Source organism: Canis lupus, chromosome 25 (assembly GCF_003254725.2).
Source record: "Canis lupus dingo isolate Sandy chromosome 25, ASM325472v2, whole genome shotgun sequence".
NCBI classification, from domain to species: domain Eukaryota; kingdom Metazoa; phylum Chordata; class Mammalia; order Carnivora; family Canidae; genus Canis; species Canis lupus.
In genome coordinates, this window is record NC_064267.1 from 50,295,677 (window position 1) to 50,308,551 (window position 12,875).

The 12,875-nt window shown below is 42.5% G+C and overlaps 1 pseudogene; it reads left to right on the plus strand.

Annotated features, from left to right (window-relative positions):
• Positions 1–9,927: 9,927 nt before the first annotated feature.
• Positions 9,928–11,169, plus strand: LOC112670162 (olfactory receptor 12-like; annotated as a pseudogene).
• Positions 11,170–12,875: the final 1,706 nt, after the last annotated feature.

Consider the following 12,875-nt stretch of genomic DNA (forward strand, 5'->3'; position numbering starts at 1 on the left):
GCTGGGACACAAACTAGGGGTGGTGGAAGGGGAGGTAGGCGGGTGGTGGGTGTGACTGGGTGACGGGCACTGAGGGGGGCGCTTGATGGGATGAGCACTGGGTGTTATTCTATATGTTGGCAAATTGAACACCAATAACAAATAAATTTATTAAAAAAAAGAATCACTACTTACAAATGTGACAATTACAGTATACGGTAAAAAGATAAAAAATGCAGACCTGATGTTGGGTGTGATCATATTTATGTAAAAGACAAGAACAATTTGGGAACCTGGGTGGCTCAGTGGTTGAGCATCATGCTCTATCTCTGGTGTCCAGGGATAGTAGCCCACGTGGGAGCTCCTGGAGGAGCCTGCTTCTCCCTCTGCCTCTATCTCTGCCTCTATCTCTGTGTCTCTCGTGAATAATAAATACAACTTTAAAAAAAAAGAAAAAACAATTAAGTAAAAGACACAAGGGCACCCATGCCAACATCTCCCCAACAAGTGACATGATGGAAACCCCAGAACTCCCACAGGGCTGGGACAGTGATTGAGGTAAACAGAGGGGCATCCTCACTGCATGCCAACACATTCTAAGTGCTTGAATTTCTCAAAGATATTTTGGTTCTATGATTTAGAAAAGCAACCTCTTCCTGACCCCTCTGTAGGAACAGAAATGTATTCAGGGTGGTCTTCTTCCACTTCTGAGTCAGACTCTGCTGAGGAGCTGAAGGGAGGACGAGCTGCAGGGAGACCAACGGAGATGATCCCAGAGAGGATAGTTTTTCCTGACAGATCATTTCAGCTTGCAGATAATGGTATGAGTAAGGTGATGGGGAAAGGGGTGATGAAATGGCTTTGGGCTCAGGAGTTCACACCTGCCACCCCTGGGAGGACAGTCAACTCAGGGCCACAGCGAGGCTATTAGAGTTTATACTCATCTTCTGCTCACCCCCTGGGGACCACAGAAACTTCCGGATTTGAATACATGGACGTGTAGGGGAGGGCAGGTCAGACAAACCTTGGTGACAGGAGAACCCAGGAGAACCAGGAGTCCCAGAGCACTCCAGAGGCCAGAACACAAACAAGCTCACCTAATTGGCCATTCAAGGCTCCAAATCCCAGCTTTGCAGGAGGAGAGACCTTCCCAGCACAGTGACCCCAATGTGCAGGTCCTTGCCCTGCTGCCTGGATGATGCAATAAGACGTGGAAACTGAGGTGAGCTGAGACCCTTCCCTCCCATGAGCCTACCAAGATCAAGGAGCCTCCTGAAGCCTGAACCTCTGGTACCCGCCAGACTACCTGGGTCCCTGAGGGTCCTCCCCTGTCACTTCCCCACTCTCTCTTCATTGCATGGGAGACCTTAATGAAGGATGAAGGGTGAGAGTCCTCCTGCTAACCTCGTCATCATCAGCACGGATGTGGGCCAGGAGCTTGGGAGACCCTGGGAGAGCAGGTGCTGGCTGTGTGATGTTGAACAGTCATGACCCTCACCTGGAAGAAGTAAGAGTCAAGGCAGCCATCCCTCAGAGCTGCCAGGTATGAAGGACACCATGTGTGTAAGGGAGGCTTTAGAGCTAAGGTAGACAGTAAGCACTCAGGGCTTGCCTCAGCATCTGAAGGGGTGACCCCACTCCTGCCCTGGCCAGCACTGTCTTGGACTTCAGGGTCATACCAGCTAAAGAGCCCGGTTTTCATTGTAAACAGAGATCACAGCACCAGGCTCCCTCGTGACCTGAAGTGCATTTCTCAGGCTCAAATCAGTAGGTCACCAGAGTACTGAGCACACCCTTCGAAGGGACATGGCCACAGGGTGAGGGATGCAGAAATACTATAGACCAGGGCCAGCCCTGGGAGCTCATGGCTCTGTAAAAAGGCCGACTTTACAACAAACAGTTGAAATTGATGGGACACAGGCAGTGAGGGGGGCATGACCAGGCTGCTGATGGCACAAACAGGAAACTGTCACATCAGAGAGGGGACAGAGAGCCCATTGGGAGATGACAGCTGGTCACACACTAAAGTTGGATGGAGGTAGACAGACATCATGACAGATGGAGAGAATCAGAGAATCTCCGAGTATGATGTCCCTGTCTGGAGCTGAGGGTTCCAGTCCCTTTTGGGTTCCTCTCCAGGATCCCTCAGCTGGTGGGGAAGCTGTCACTCATTTGCATTAGGGAGCAATATGACATGAGGGAGGATTTGGTGACTCTGCACAAGGACCTCTGTGTGGGACACAAAGTAGGGAATGGGAAGGATAGAGCTCATTATGAAACCATTGCGACCATTCACATGAGACATGAGAAGGGTCTTGAGTTGACAGGTGTGGTGGAGGCAGGGGGTCAATGCAGATTGTCAGGACACAGCCCAGGATGATCAGGGGAGAGGGAGACGGGTGTGGTGTGGCTCCTGGTGGTGACCTCCTCCACCTGGACCTGAGCAAGCAGTTTTGAACAGGATGACTTGGGTCCTTGAGGACCAACTGCCTTTGGATATCCAGGCTTTGAGAGTGAGTGACCTGAGCCTGACCTGTGATGAGCAGCTGTTCTCAGGCTGCAGTCCACGGTCAGCATCATGCTGCTTCCTGTTTACGGTTGTCTAGTTCTCTGCCAGGCAACACACCACAACTCACTAGTGCAGCTATGGTACTAACATTGCCGGGAACAGGCTCCCCGTGGTCTCTCTGTATACCTGTGCGCACTTCCAGAGGGAAAGTGAAGACACAGGTGAGGAACAGGGATCCTCCACATCAGTAGAAAATGACAAATGTGTCCTGATTTACACTCCCTTCCAGTGGCTCCCGTCCGCAACACCGCTGGTTACTGCCCCTCTGCTTAGTTTGAGACATTTGGGCGGGTGTGCAGGAGGACGTTTTTAACATGGGAACTTGCTTTCTCCTGATGATTAGCAGGATTGTGCACATTTTCAAATGTGTACAGCACATCTGGCTCCTCTCCTCTGTGTGTCACTTCCTTGACTCTCTTTATTATGGATGTTCTCAAACACTCAGACATGGAACTAGAGCAATAATGGATTACATATTTGCACCAACCATCTTCAATAATTATCAATCTACAATCAATCATATCTAATCCCTCTCAACAGTGACTTTAAAGACAACACCAATTTAACTATTCTCCACAAAGAAATTAATATTACCCTTAATATTATAAAAGTTCCATTTAGTGCTTTAATTGTCCAGATTGGCTCATGTTTCCTTTATACTTTGTTTTGGAACAGGATTCAATAACATCCATCCACTGTTCTCTGATGCCTCTAAAGTCTCTCATTCACTGGCTGCCTGTCCCTCTATTTTCATTTCAATATTATTACTTCAACTTTTTTATTGAAGAAAACCAGTTTTTTATCCTGCAAAGCTTCTCACACACATCACTGGTTTGGCTGATCATGTCCCTGTAGGGTTCATTAGCATATTGTGTTATATTGTGTTGCTTCTTATATTCTGGGAAACTGGTAGGTCCTAGAAGCTCAGTCTGACTTACAATTGATTTTTGGTAAGAATATTTCATAACTGTTGTGTGTACTTCCACTCTGAGGTCCACCTGGCTGCATCTCTTGATTTGTATTAACAGTGGTCATTAATCTTACCTACACTGGATGTTTCATTAGGGGTTTATAAGATGAGAATACTCAAATTCCGTATTTCAATCTTCATTTATTAGTTGCAATATTCTAAGGGAAAATTCCTGAAACAACTATTTCCAGGCAGCCTGGGTGGCTCAGCAGTTTAGCACCACCTTCAGCCCAGGGTGTGATCCTAGAGACCCGTGATCAAGAACCACGTCGGGGTCCTAGCATGGAGCCTGCTTCTCCTTCTCCCTGTGTCTCTGCCTCTCTCTGTCTCTCATGAATAAATAAATAAAATCTTTAAAAATAAGAATTAAGAAATTGGTGGGAAATATCAGAAAGGGAGATAGAACATGACAGACTCCAAACTCTGGGAAACGAACTAGGGGTGGTGGAAGGGGAGGAGGGCAGGAGGTGGGGGTGACTGGGTGGCGGGCACTGAGGGGGGCACTTGACGGGATGAGCACTGGGTGTTATTCTGTATGTTGGTAAATTGAACGCCAATAAAAAATAAATTTATTATTAAAAAAATAAGAATTAAAAAAATAAACAATTATTTCCCCACTGTGAGGGTCATTGTGTGATTCCCTCAGCATCATCATCCAAGGGAAGACAGTGAAGGGGTTTTCTTCTTCAATATTATGAATTAATGTATTTTTAGAATGGTTGATGTGCTTCAATTAAATTCTCTCAGCTTAAAATGCTGGTGAATGTTCTAGAGTCTTGATCATTATTTATTATTTTTAATATTTTTAATAATAAATTTATTTTTTTGGTGTTCAATTTGCCAAATACAGAATAACACCCATGCTCATCCCGTCAAGTGCCCCCTCAGTGTCCGTCACCCATTCACCCCCATCCCCCGCCCTCCTCCCCTTCCACCACCCCTAGTTCATTTCCCAGAGTCAGGAGTCTTTATGTTCTGTCTCCCTTTCTGATATTTCCCACACATTTCTTCTCCCTTCCCTTCTATTCCCTTTCACTATTATTTATATTCCCCAAATGAATGAGAACATATAATGTTTGTCCTTCTCCGATTGACTTACTTCACTCAGCATAATACCCTCCAGTTCCATCCATGTCGAAGCAAATGGTGGGTATTTGTCATTTCTAATGGCTGAGGAATATTCCATTGTATACATAAACCACATCTTCTTTATCCATTCATCTTTTGATGGACACCGAGGCTCCTTCCACAGTTTGGCTATTGTGGACATTGCTGCTAGAAACATTGGGGTGCAGGTGTCCTGGCGTTTCATTGCATCTGTATCTTTGGGGTAAATCCCCAGCAGTGCCATTGCTGGGTCGAAGGGCAGGTCTATTTTTCACTCTTTGAGGAACCTCCATGCAGTTTTCCAGAGTGGCTGCACCAGTTCACATTCCCACCAACAGTGTAAGAGGGTTCCCTTTTCTCCACATCCTCTCCAACATTTGTGGTTTCCTGCCTTGTTAATTTTCCCCATTCTCACTGGGGTGAGGTGGTATCTCATTGTGGTTTTGATTTGTATTTCCCTGATGGCCAGTGATGCAGAGCATTTCCTCATGTGCGTGTTGGCCATGTCTACATCTACCTCTGTGAGATTTTTGTTCATGTCTTTTGCCCATTTCATGATTGGATTGTTTCTTTGCTGTTGAGTTTAATAAGTTCTTTATAGATCTTGGAAACTAGCCCTTTATCTGATACGTCATTTACCAATATCTTCTCCCATTCTGTAGGTTGTCTTTTAGTTTTGTTGACTGTATCCTTTGCTGTGCAAAAGCTTCTTATCTTGATGAAGTCCCAAGAGTTCATTTTTGCTTTTGTTTCTTTTGCATTCGTGGATGAATCTTGCAAGAAGTTGCTGTGGCCAACTCAAAAAGGGTGTTGCCTGTGTTCTTCTCTAGGATTTTGATGGAATCTTGTCTCACATTTAGATCTTTCATCCATTTTGAGTTTATCTTTGTGTCTGGTGCAAGAGAGTGGTCTAGTTTCATTCTTCTGCATGTGGATGTCCAGTGTTCCCAGCACCATTTATTGAAGAGACTGTCTTTCTTCCAGTGGATAGTATTTCCTGCTTTGTCGAATATTAGTTGACCATAAAGTTGATTTTTAATATTTTTAATTGAGGAACAATGCTCACATGACACAAAAGTCACAATTTTACCAGTTCAACGTGTACAAACAAGTGTGCTGTTTCATTTTTTATTGTATCCACAGTGTTCAACTTTCTGGTTCCAGAATTGTTTCATCACCCAAAGAAACCCTATTCCCATCAGCACTCTCCCTTCCCTCTCCCTCAACCATATTTTGGCAAATACAAATGCACTTCTGTCCCTCTTCTGCATATTTTATAAAATGAATTTACAGAAGATTCAGGCTTTTGTGCCAAGCTTCATTTATTTAGCATAATGTTTTCAAGGGTCATCCATGGTGTATCTTGTACTAGAACTTTTTTTTTTTTCAGTGAACCTGGGTAGTTCAGGCAGTTCAGCAACATACTCTTGATTTCGGCGCAGGTCATGATCTCAGGGTAGTGAGTCAAGCCCCATATTGGGCTCCATGCTGGGCATGGATCCTGCTTAAGATTCCCCCTCTCCCCTTCTCTCTCTCTGCCCCTCCTCCTGCTCACCTGTGTGCTCCTCCCTAACCCCCCACAAAAGAGTTTGACTTCTTTAATGGCTGCATACTGATTGTTCCACTGTATGAATACTTCACATTTTGTTTATCTCTTCACTATTTGATGGGCATTTGGCTTGCATTAGCTTTTTAGCTATTGTGAATATTGCTACAATGAACATTTGTGTACAGGCTTTTATGTGAATGTATATTGTCAATTCTCTTGGGCACATCCCCACATGTGGATAGCGTGGGTCATAGGGAAACTCTATGTCTAACTTTCTGAGGGGTGGGAAGACTTTTTTCTACAGAGGCTGTACCACCATTATGAGGGTGATGATTTTTCCTTATTCTCATCAGCATTTGTTCTTCTCTATCATTAAAAAATTGTAGCCCATCTAATGAACAAAGTGGGATCTCATTATAGTTTTGACTCACATTTCCCTAATGACTAATGTTGTTGAACATCTTCTCTTATACTTACTGGCCAGTTGTATATTTTCTTTGGAGAAATGTCCATGCAGGGTCTTTGCCCATTTTAAAATTTGTGTTTTTGCTGATGAGTTGGAAGAGTTCTTATCTTGTAAGGATACTAGATCCTTACTAGATATATAAATTTCAAAATTATCCCCAATAATATACATTTTGTCTTCATCTTCTTGATAGTGTCTTTTGATGCACAAGATTTTAATTTAGATGAAGTTCAATTTGTATAATTTATTGAATTTTAGTTTTAATTCTCCTATTTTGTAGTCTGTACTTTGATGTCATATTTAAGAAATTTCTGATTAATCCCAAGTCACAATAATTGACACTGAACGCTTGTTCACATCTACTAGTTTTATAGTTTTAGCACTTGCATTTAGGTCTTTGTCCATTTTGAGTATTTTTTTATGTAGTGTGAGGTAAAGCTCTTAAATCATTCTTTTACATGTGGATATTCAGTGTTTCCATCACAATTTGTGGAAAAGACTACTTTTTTTTTTCACAGTTGGTTGGTGCCCTTCGGCCCCTTGTTGAGTATCACTGATGTGTGAGTTTATTTCTATATTGTGATTCCATTCCTTTGGTCTATGTCTATCCTTGCGTAAGCACAACACCGTTCTGCTTCAAAGTCACTTTTTAAATCAGGAAGTATTAGCCCTCCGACTTTGTCCTTTTCAAATATTGTTTCAGCTATTTAGGGTCAATTCTGAAAACAAAACAAAACAACCCCCCCCCCCGCATAAAAAAACAGGGAATTGGAATTTCCATAGGATTACATTGAATCCATACATAAATATGGGGAGTACTACATCTTGACATTAGTAAGCCTTCCAGTCCATGATCATGGGATATCTTTACATTTATGTAGGTCTTCTTTCATTTCTTCTAGCAATGTCTTGTACTTTTCCTGTATCTACTAAGATGATCATGTAGTTTTTTCCCCTTAATTCCATTTGTATGGTGTATTACATTGAGTGACTTTTGTGTATTGACCTGTCTTTGCACTCCTGGGATAACTCTCACTTGGTTATGCTGTATAATCCCTGTGAAGTTCTGCTGGATTTAGTTTACTTGGACTTGGATAAGTATTCTTATATCCATAGTCATTACATTTTGATACGTTGCTTCATTTCCTTGCAACAACTTTGACTCCGTTTAGTGTGAAAACAATACAGGCATTATGGAATGAATTAAGAAGTGTTTTCTCCATTGAAAGATGAATGGATAAAGAAGCTGTGGTCTAGGGATCCCTGGGTGGTGCAGCAGTTTGGCGCCTGCCTTTGGCCCAGGGCGCGATCCTGGAGACCCGGGATCGAATCCCACATCAGGCTCCCGGTGCATGGAGCCTGCTTCTCCCTCCTCCTGTGTCTCTGCCTCTGTGTGTGTGTGTGTGTGTGTGTGTGTGACTATCATAAATAAATAAAAATTAAAAAAAGAAGCTGTGGTCTATGTATACAACGGAATATTACTCAACCATTAGAAACGACAGATACCCACCATTTGCTTCGACCTGGATGGAACTGGAGGGTATTATCCTGAATGAAATAAGTCAATCAGAGAAGGAAAACATTATATGGTCTCATTCATTCAGGGAACATAAAAAATAGTGAAAGGGAATAAAGGCAAAAAGAGAGAAAATGAGTGAAAATATCAGTGAGGGTGACAAAATGAGAGACCCCTAACTCTGGGAAACAAACAAGGGGTAGTGGAAAGGATGGTGGGAAGGGGGTTGGGGTGACTGGGTGATGAGCACTGAAGGGGGCATTTGGTGGGATGAGGACTGAGTGTTATGCTATATGTTGGCAAACTGAACAATAAAAAAAATAAAAAGGAAAAGAATAAAGAAAAAAATGAAGTGTTTTCTCCTATTAGACTTTGAGCGTACTTGTGTTAATTCTGTATTCACTGATAAAAGTCACCACTGAAACCATCTAGTCCTGATCTTTTCTTTGTTAGAAATGTTTTTTGACTTCTGATTCATTCTGTTATATGTCTGCTCGGATTATATATTTCTCGAGTCAGTTATGTTTTATTTTACAAAAGAAACATCTTTTTATAAATTTATTTTTTATGGATATGGATGTCCCCATATCTTTTAACTCAAACCCTCATTCCTGACTTTTCTATGTTTGGTCTCTCAATATCTCACTCTAAATATTTTCTACTGATCTGTATTCTAGTTCACAAATTTCTCCTTAGCTATTTCTACTCTTTAAAGTACATTCATTGAGTTCCTAATTTTAGCCACTGTACTTCCAAAAAGTTACATATTAGTCTCTTCATTGTTTGTTCAGTTGGCTATAATTCTTAGTCTCAAATTTTCCTTTACACATAATAACTTTAGAGTTGGTGTGTCAACTCGAAAATCTAGAACCTCTTTGAGTTTTTCTATTGTTTCTGAATTTTTAATCCATATTGCAGGAACTCCTCAATTTTAAAATTCTGTCTGGCAGTATTGACACAAAGAATTTATAGATATACAATGGAATATTCCTCAGCCATTAGAAATGACAAATACCCACCATTTGCTTCAACGTGGATGGAACTGGAGGGTATTATGCTGAGTGAAGTAAGTCAATCAGAGAAGGACAAACATTATATGTTCTCATTCTTTGGGGAATATAAATAACAGTGAAAGGGAATATAAGGGAAGGGAGAATAAGTGTGTGGGAAATATCAGAAAGGGAGACAGAATATAAAGACTCCTGACTCTGGGAAACGAACTAGGGGTGGTGGAAGGGGAAGAGGGTGGGGGGTGGGGGTGACTGGGTGACGGGCACTGAGGGGGGCACTTGACGGGATGAGCACTGGGTGTTATTCTGTATGTTGGCAAATTGAACACCAATAAAAAATAAATTTATTATAAAAAAACTTTTATAGATAACACCTGTGGTCTAGGATGATGTATCTTCCTCTTGAGATATGCTTATTTTTGCAAAGTGTCAGAGGCGCTAGCACTCAGTTCACATATTAATACAGTTTCAGGGATTGAAATGGTCAGGAGCTGAGCTGCATACCTACTCCTGATTTATCTCACTCCTATGGTGCATCTAGCATCGTCCCTGCTAACCAACCACTGTAGCAGGAATTCCACACAACAGTCAAACCCTCACTGATAACCACCTGCCCACACAGATTCTTCTGCAAAATGGGCTTATGTAACAAGGAGAAATAAGCTCTCAGTAATGAAATCTGAGGGCCTATGTGTTTATCTTGAAATTTTTAAAATAATTCTTCACTAACCCATTAACTCTCTTTTACCTTCGATCAGATTTTGGTTTTGTTATCTTTTCTAAATTATCTTCAGCAGAAGTTTAGCTTGACCTACTTAATCTGCTAATACTGGAGGTGTAATTCCCGTGGTGAGGACTGAGGTTCATGCCATCCCACAGTAATGGAAACCTCTCCATGGCCTACTTTCAAGATTTTGTGCTGGAAGGATTTGGAGGTGGCCTTGAGACCCAGGCCCTGCTCTTTGCTGTGTTCCTGGCCCTGTATATGGTGACTGTACTGGGCAACATTCTCATGATCATTGTTATCACCCTGGATGCCCGCCTGCACTCCCCAATGTACTTCTTCCTCAAGAACCTCTCCTTTGTGGACTTGTGCTACTCATCTGTGATCGCCCCCAATGCACTGGCCAACTTCTTCTCCTCGTCCAAGGTCATCACCTTTGCAGGATGTGCCACCCAGTTATTCTTTTTCTCCCTGCTAGCCACAACTGAAGCCTTACTCCTAGGTGTCATGGCCTATGACCGCTTCATGGCCATCTGTAGCCCCTTGCGCTACCCCAGCACCATGTGCCAGTCTGCCTGCACTCGCCTGGTGCTGGGCACCTACAGTGGAGGCTGCTTCAACTCTGTTGTGCAGACCAGCTTCACATTCCACCTCCCATTCTGCAGCTCCAACCGCATCAACCACTTCTTCTGTGATGTACCCCCTCTGCTCCAGATCGCCTGTGGCAACACAGCCATCAATGAACTTCTCATGTTTGGCATCTGTGGGTTCATGATTGTGGGTTTGGCATTTGTGATCCTCATCTCCTATGGCTACATCAGTAGCTACCATCCTGAGGATGCGGTCAGGAGCTGGGAGACGCAAGATCTTCTCCACCTGTGGCTCCCATATGACTGTAGTGACTCTCTTTTTTGGGACTCTCTTTGTCATGTATGCCCAGCCAGGAGCAATTGAGTCCATGGAGCAGGGCAAGGTGGTCTCTGTCTTCTACACGCTGGTCATCCCAATGCTCAATCCCCTCATCTACAGTCTGCGAAACAAGGATGTGAAGGAGGCTGTGCAGAGGCTGGGCCAGAAACACATGACCATGTGATGAAGTGTGTCCCGAATACTTGATGGAGTATATGGAGGTTTCCCCAGTGGGGTGGAGGAGTTATTATTTAGCAGACATAAACTTCTGTCAACAAGAGGAAACACTTTAGCAATGTGCTGTACATGTACCTACAATCAATAATGATATACTGTGCCCTTAAAAATATTAAGCAGTAGATCTCAGGTTCAGTGCCCTTTTCAGAATAAAGTTTTAAAATGACTCTTCTATATAGGAAACAAACTGAGGGTTTCTGGAGGGGAGGGTGTGGGTAACTGGATAATGAGCAACAAGGTGGGCTTATGACGCGATGAGCACCTAGTGTTACACTCAACTGATGATTTATTGAAAACTACATCTGAAATTACTGCTATAGTGTATGTTAGCTTACCAAATTAATTTTACAAATGTACAATCCTAAACAGCCATTCACAGATTGAAATGAGAAAGTCTTGGTCCCGCACACAATGGAACACTGAGACCCTGAAAGAGAATGTCACTGTTGTAGAACGTGAGGATTGCACAGTATTTGATAGAAGATTAAAAATTCAGACCTGCTGTGGGTGTGGTCATATATCTGTAATGGAAAAACAAGTTAAATGAAATACAATGCACCCTCAGGCCTCCTCCTCCCCAAAGATGCAGAAGTAGAAACCCCAAATCTCCAGAGTTGGGACAGTGATTGGTGTAAACAGAGGGGCATCCTCACTGCAGGCCACACACTTTCTATGTGCTTGAATTTTTCAGGCACATTTCAGTTTCATACTTTTTAAAAACAACCTCCAACTAATCCTCCCTCAGGAACAGAAATGTATTCAGAGTTGTCTTCTCCCCACATGGATTAGCGTCGGCTGCACAGAGACCAGCAGCAAGCAGAGAAGAACCCAGAGAGGATTGTCTTTCCAGACAGATCTTTTGAGCTCACAGAAGAATGGTATACCTAATGACGGAGGGAAGCGTTGATGAAATGGCTTTGGGCTCAGGAGTTCGAAACCTGCTGCCCCAGGGACAATAGTCCACTCAAGGTCACAGCATCTGCTCTTAGTCTATGCTCTTCTCCTGATACCTGGGGCCCCAAGAGACTTCTGGGCTTTGGAGCCTGGCCATGTAGGGGAGGGGGTGTCAGACAAAGCTTGCTGACAGGGGAACCCAGGAGAACTGTTCCAGTTGGAACAGGATTCAATAACATCCTTACACTGTGTTCTCTTGATGACTCTTGAATCTCTAACTCATTGGCTGCCTGTCCCTCTATTTTCATGTCAAAATTATTACTGCACTTTATTTATTGTACAAACAGGTTCTTTATCCTGCAAACCACCTTATGTCCTTTTGCTCCTTATATTTCCAGTACTTGGTAGGTCCTAAAGTCTCACTCTAATTCATGATTGATATTTGGCAAGAATATTTCATAAGAGTTGTTTCTATTACCACTGAGAAGTCCACCTGGCTGCATCTCTTCTTTTTTAATATTAGTGGATATCAGTAATCTTACCTAAACTCATTATTTCATTAGGGGTTTATAAAATGATAATATTCAAATTCTGTTTTTTAATCTTCATTTATTAGTAGCAATATTCTGTAAAGCAAATTTGCTCGAGACAAAAATTTCCTCACTGTGAGGGTCACTGCTTGAATTCCCTCATCATCAGCTTCCAAAGGTAACCAATGAGGGGTTTTTATTTTTGGTATTATGAACTCAGGGGATTTTTAGCCCCGATGTGCTTCAAGTAAATTCTATCAGTGAAAATGCTAGTGAATGTTCTTATTTCACCATTATTATTTTAGTTTTAACATTTTAAACTGAGGAACAATTCTCATTGACACAAAAGTGACAATTTTACCACTTCAAAGTGTTAATCAAGTGTGATGTTTCATTTCTATTTATATCCACAGTG